This window comes from Phodopus roborovskii, unplaced genomic scaffold (genome assembly GCF_943737965.1).
Source record: "Phodopus roborovskii unplaced genomic scaffold, PHOROB, whole genome shotgun sequence".
NCBI lineage: Eukaryota > Metazoa > Chordata > Mammalia > Rodentia > Cricetidae > Phodopus > Phodopus roborovskii.
The window spans coordinates 114,340-120,773 of NW_026126151.1; the positions used below are offsets into that span (position 1 = coordinate 114,340).

A 6,434-nucleotide genomic window follows, 5' to 3' on the forward strand; every position below is an offset into this window, starting at 1 on the left:
TCTGGGTCCTACAATTCTTCCTTCCTTTCCTCAGAAGCTTGGTCCAATTATTTGTCTTGGGACTCTGAATCTGGCTCCTTGGTCCTGGATGAAGGCTTTTAGCTGTCAACTGGGATAGACACTCTGGTGGCTCATTTAGGCTATGTAAAGAGTCTTACCTAGAATCATTATAGACTCCTGGGCATTCCCCTTGCATTAGGCTTCTACTGTAACCTCCCTTTATTGTAATCTTTCTCGAAATTCTTCCTTTCTACCCATTACCAACACAATCCTTCAAGTTTCTGTGCCCAAATGCCCCCCAGTACAAACACGAGATTTTTATATCCCTTTCATTGGGAGATCCATGCATCCTCCCTTCCTTGAATTATTTTATTGTATTATTTCTTTTTAAGTTCTCCTTTTGGGAGATGTTACAAGGATGAAGGGCAAATACAGAGCTATTAAGAAATGAGAGGGATTTGGTTATATGATGTGAATATCCCAAAGAATTAGAAAAAATTACTTTAAAAATATATTCAGGGTAACAAATTGTGAGAAAATATACATGATTTATGTTGAACACACATCTATAAATACTACTTTTTAAAAATTCTAATATTTGCCATGGGTGTTTATTATTAAAATACTATTTATTTTAATTTTAAAATTTCCTAAACATGTATAATAAAATGTGGTTATATCCAACTACCATTTCTCTGACATCTAAATTCAATTTCATTAGTCTCTCTCTCTTTCTCTCATTCTTTCTCTCTCTGTTTTTTGAATATGCTATTAAATGCAATTAGTGAAACTCTGTGATTTTTCTAAGAAACTCTTTTCCCCTGATTTTTCATTTTCCTATCCCTTTAGTGTCAATTGTGTTCCACATAATTAGAATTTCTTATGCAACATCCCAGATTTTTTTAGATTATTGGAAGAAGAAGAAGGAAGAAAAAGGAATATATCCAATGGATAGCATGACTAGACTAGTGCACATTCTATATTAATTATTTTTCTTTAAAAATGGTTGCAGGCTATATTGTCTATTAGTGGTATAAGATTAATAATAATTAGTTGCATATCATTGTGCTTCCCAAAAAACCGGGATTAAAAAGTGTTGTGATATTATTTCAAAAATTGAGAATACTGAAATCTTGGTGCTGGTGATAGTGGTGTTAATGATGATTGTGTGTGTGTGTGTGTGTGTGTGTGTGTGTGTGTGTGTTTTCTTTCTGTCTTTTAATTTTGGTGTTCTTGGATTATATATTCCTTTTGTTTTCATGGTTGTAGGTAAGCAGTAGGTTTTCGTGGTTGTAGGTAGGTAGTGAAAACCCTTGGAACCTTGTAGCGCCATTTGTTGGACTAGAATTTTCAATTAATATTCTTTAAATTTGGCTGTTTCATCCTAAATCTTCATCTATGCTGTTTGATTTTGCTTTTATAATAATCTGAGCCATCATCGGTGGCCCCTTAAAGTATGCAGGACATCTATTCAGGCCCTTCTAGCTTTTAGAGTCCCATTTGAATAGACAAGCATTATTCTAATAGGTGTGTCTTTAAATGTTGCTTTGCATTTTCCGTCAAAATTTAAGGTTTAAGAGATGCTACAAATTTCTCTAGCCTCTGCTGGAAACAGACATGCATGTAGCATAGTTACGTGTTGGCAAAACAGTCATACACATATAATAATAATACATCTAATTAGCTTTTTAAGGAAATAAAATGCTCCTTGTTAAAATTTAGTGAGTTGGTATAGATGGTGATTCCATCAAATTAACAAAAAGACAAAACTAATGAGAATAATATTAAAACAACTTAAAGATTTTATTACAGAATCATAAAATTTAGTTAAGCAAATATATATAAATAAAATATTTATGCACATATGACATATTAGTAGCATTTCCATTCTGGTCACAGCTTACTATGTCACACTGAAATAAAACAAAGAAAATACATATGAAATTACAAAAAATGTATAAAAAACATCAAGTAAGTGAAAATTTATTTAATATGAGGGTTTATAGACAATATAAAATTTAATTTAAATCTATGTTAATACATTTCAATTTTCCAAAAATCCCAAGACTTTGGATATACTAATGCAATCCATATTAAGCACATACTAAAAGTATTGGACTTCATAATCTTCATCAGAGAAATCATTATGTGTTGTTGAGACATTCCTGGCTTCCTTCTTAGCATCGGAATCAAGTATCAATAAAAATGTTAGTAAAAATAAAACACGTTATCACTGCAATGATCCTCTTGAGATAATTTCTGTTTTCAAAGTTTTTGATGTTGTCTTCTTTAATTTTCAAATTTTCTATTAGATGCTTTAAATTTATAAAAACTTATGAAACACAAACGGCTTCAAGGTCAAAATTAAAATGCAAAAGCCACACAAACAATTTAGTAATATCATTCATCTAAAGAAGGTTTATATTTAGGAGTAAATTTAATAAGCATTATAATAAAAAGACTAGAAAACTTTATGATTTCTCATAAAGCATCAGATGTTAGTCAATCAATAGTATCTTCAATATTTTAAAATGAAGAATAGATACCAGTTACTGACATTTAATTTTGTAATGGTTAATTTCAATTTGCATCTTGACAGAATCTAGATTCTACTAGAAAGAGCATGTAAAAGAAGGTAGTTTACATTGTAGATTAGTCTTAGAACATAACTGTGAGTAATTTTTTCTTAATGTTTTTATAGAAATCTGAAGTGGTGTTGTCTTTACTTCCTTCATGTTAAGCCAATCATTAAATTACAGTGATTTCTCAGGTGTGGCAGAAGGAAAGCATATACAGAATGATCAAGGCCACAGCCTGCTTAGCCAGAGAAAGGGCAATCAGAGGAGTCCTCACTAGAGAAGCTGGAGGAGCATTGTCTTCTCTGTAGGCAGGTAGGCAATGTCCCAATAGCTGGAGAGCTGGGAAGCAATGTCCTCAGCATCTTCCAGCTTGTGCAGCTCGAACAGACCATCACCTGTTGTTGCCTGGGAGTTGGTGATCAGCTCGGCTGCCTTGGAGTCACACACCTCCCAGATGATAGCTGCATATTTCTGCTTCTCAGCCTTTTTTCAAACACAAATCTGGCCTTCTCTGCTTCCTGTTGAGCCACCTGTTTGGCTTCCACTGCTTCTGTCAACTCCTCCCCGAAGGTCTGATGTGTCAGGGACATGCCATTGAGGATGAACCCAAACTTTATCGATGCTCTCTCTGTGATGTCACAGCTCATAGGTCTGGAGATCAACATTATCTGGGTGACCAATCCTTGAGCATCAAAGCATGCCACTACAGACTGGAGGATCACTGTGATGATGAACAGCAGCACCAGCTCATCACAGTCCTCACCAATGCTATTGTAGATATGAGGAAGCTGGCTGGCCAGTGGCCAGAAAAGGACGCTTAATGTGATGTTGCCATTCTGCATGATGACTGGAACATTCTGTAGTCTCTAGCAGCAGTCCAAGACAATAGGTTCCTGGTCACAAGGTATAAGAAAGTGAGTCCCTTTCCATACTACAACATCCTGTACTCTATAGAATCAGTCAAATATGACAGCTCTGTACTCAGTGTCAACATTATATGAGGCAGGAATCACCATGTGTGTCTCCTGCAACTGCAAAAGTTAGGCCCAACTTTGTGATGGACTCAATCAATTTGGCATCCATGATTCCTTCTGTTGAACCCGCTCTTAACTCCTTTCCTGCTGACCTCCACATGAATTCCCCCCTCTCAATTGTTTTAATTCAGGTGGAAGTACATACTTTAAAAGTTAGTGGTACAATTTTAAAATTTTGACTCTCCAACAGATAATCCAACTACACCAGAAACCAAGGGTGAAGCAGAACAAGCACATTCACAATACCACTGCCAACAACAAACCTAAATCAAACAAGCATCAACAATCGATGGTCCTTATTCACCCTCAACATTAATGGTCTTAACTCACCTATAAAAACACACAGGCTAACAGAATGTATACAAAGACAGAATCCATCCTTCTGCTGTATACAAAAAAAAAAAAAAAAAATCTAAGCTTCAAAGATAGACATTACCTCAGGATAAAGTGTTGGGAAATGATTTTCCAAACAAATGGAACCAAAAAGCAAGCAGGAGTGGCTATCCTAATATCTAACAAGTTAGACTTCAAACCAAAATAAACCAAAAGAGATAAAGAAAGTCATTTCATATTCATCGCAGGACAAATCCATCACCACAAAGTCTCAGTTCTGAATATCTATGTCCCTAATACAAAGGCACCCACATTCATAAAATAAACACTACTAAAACTCAAAGCTCATATAAAACCTCACACACTTGTAGTGGAAGATTTTAATACACCACTCTCAACACTAGACAGGACCACAAATCAGAAACTCAACAAAGAAACAAAAGAAATAACAGATGTTATGTCTCAAATGGGGTTAATAGCTATAGAACATTCCATCCAAAGATAAAAGAATATAACTTCTTCACTGCTCCTCATGGAACCTTCTCTAAAAACGACCACATGCTAGGTGGCATAACAAACCTCAACAAATACAAGACAATTGGAAGAGTCCCCTGTATCTTATCAGAGCACCATGCTTTAAAATTGGAATTCAACAACAACACAGATAGCAGAAAACCTGCAAACTTATGGAAACTGAACAATGTGCAATTGCAATACATCTGGGTCAAAGAAGAAATAAAGAAAGAAATTAAGGACTTTGTGATACTCAACGAGAATGAGGACAAAATATACCTGAACTTATGGGACACCTCGAAAGCAGTGCTACGAGGGAAGTTCATTGCACTAAGTTCCCATATGAAGAAAACAAAGGATAGTCACATAAAGGAATTAACAGCACAACTGAAAGCCTTAGAACAGAGGGAAGCAAAATCACCCAGAAGGAGTAGACTCCAGGAAATAATCAACTTGAGGGCTGAAATCACAAAATAGAAACCAAGAACAAACTACAAAAAATCAATGCAACAAAGTTTTTTTTTTTTTTTTTGAGAAAATCAAGAAAATAGACAGACCTTTATCCAAATTAACTAAAAAGCAGAGAGATAACATGCAAATTAAAAAAATCAGAAACGAAAAGGGAAACATAACAAATGACACAGAGGAAATCCAGACAATTTTCAGGTCATACTTTGAAAATCTGTATTACACAAAAATTGAAAATTCAAAGAAAGTAGACAAATTTCTGGATAACTATCACTTACCAAAATAAAATCAAGAACAGACAAACAACTTAAATAGACCTACAACCTGCAATGAAATAGAAGCACTCATTGAAAGCCTTCCAACCAAAAAAAGTCCAGGGCCAGATGGATTAAGTGCAGAATTCTAACAGACATTTAAGGATGAACCAATACCACTACTCCTCAAACTGTTGCACAAAATAGAAGCAGAAGGTTCATTGTCAAACTCTTTTTATAAGGGCACAATAACCTTGGTACTCAAGCCTCATAAAGACACAACTAAGAAAGAAAACTACAGACCAATATCCCTGATGAATATCGATACAAAATAATCAATAAAATACTGGCAATACAAATTCAAGAATACATCAGAGAAATCATCCACCATGACCAAGTAGGCTTCACACCTGGAATGCAGGGATGGTTTAACATACGAAAATCTATCAATGTGATCCACCATATAAACAAACAGAAAAAGAAAAACCAGATGATTATCTCCCTAGATGCGGAAAAGACTTCGACAAAATTCAACACACTTTCATGATAAAGGTCTTGGAGCAGTCAGGGATAACAGGAACATACCTAAACATAATAAGAGCAATATAGAGCAAACCGACTGCCAACATCAAACTGTATGGAGAGAAACTTTAGAAGTTCTAGCTAATGCTATAAGACAACTAAAGGAAATCAAATGGGATCCAAATGGGAAAGGAAGAAGTCAAACTTTCTCTATTTGTTTATGATATGATAGTTTACATAAGCGACCCAATAAATTCTACCAGGGAACTCCTACAGCTAATAAACACCTTTGGCAAACTAGCATTATACAAGATAAACTCAAAAATATCAGTACCCCTACTTTTTTCAGAGGACATAAAAGACAGAGATAGAAATCAGAGAAACATCACCCTTTACAATAGCCACAAGCAACATAAAGTATCTTGGTGTAACGCTTACCAAACAAGTAAAAGACCTATATAATAAGAACTTCGTGGCTCTAGAGAAAGAAATTAAAGAAGATACCAGAAAAGGGAAAGATCTCCCATGTTCTTGGATAGGTAGGATAAACATAGTAAAAATGGCAATCTTACCAAAAGCAATCTACAGATTCAATGCAATCCCCATTAAAATCCCACCACAATTATTCACTGACCTTGAAAGGATAATAATTAACTTTATATGGAAAAACAAATGACCCAGGATAGACAAAACAACCCTATACAATAAAAGAACTTCAGGAGGCGTCACCA

At 35.0% G+C, this 6,434-nt stretch overlaps 1 pseudogene; it reads right to left on the bottom strand.

Moving 5' to 3' along the window:
* Positions 1 to 2,852: 2,852 nt before the first annotated feature.
* On the bottom strand, positions 2,853 to 3,662 carry LOC127218529 (prohibitin 1-like; annotated as a pseudogene).
* Positions 3,663 to 6,434: the final 2,772 nt, after the last annotated feature.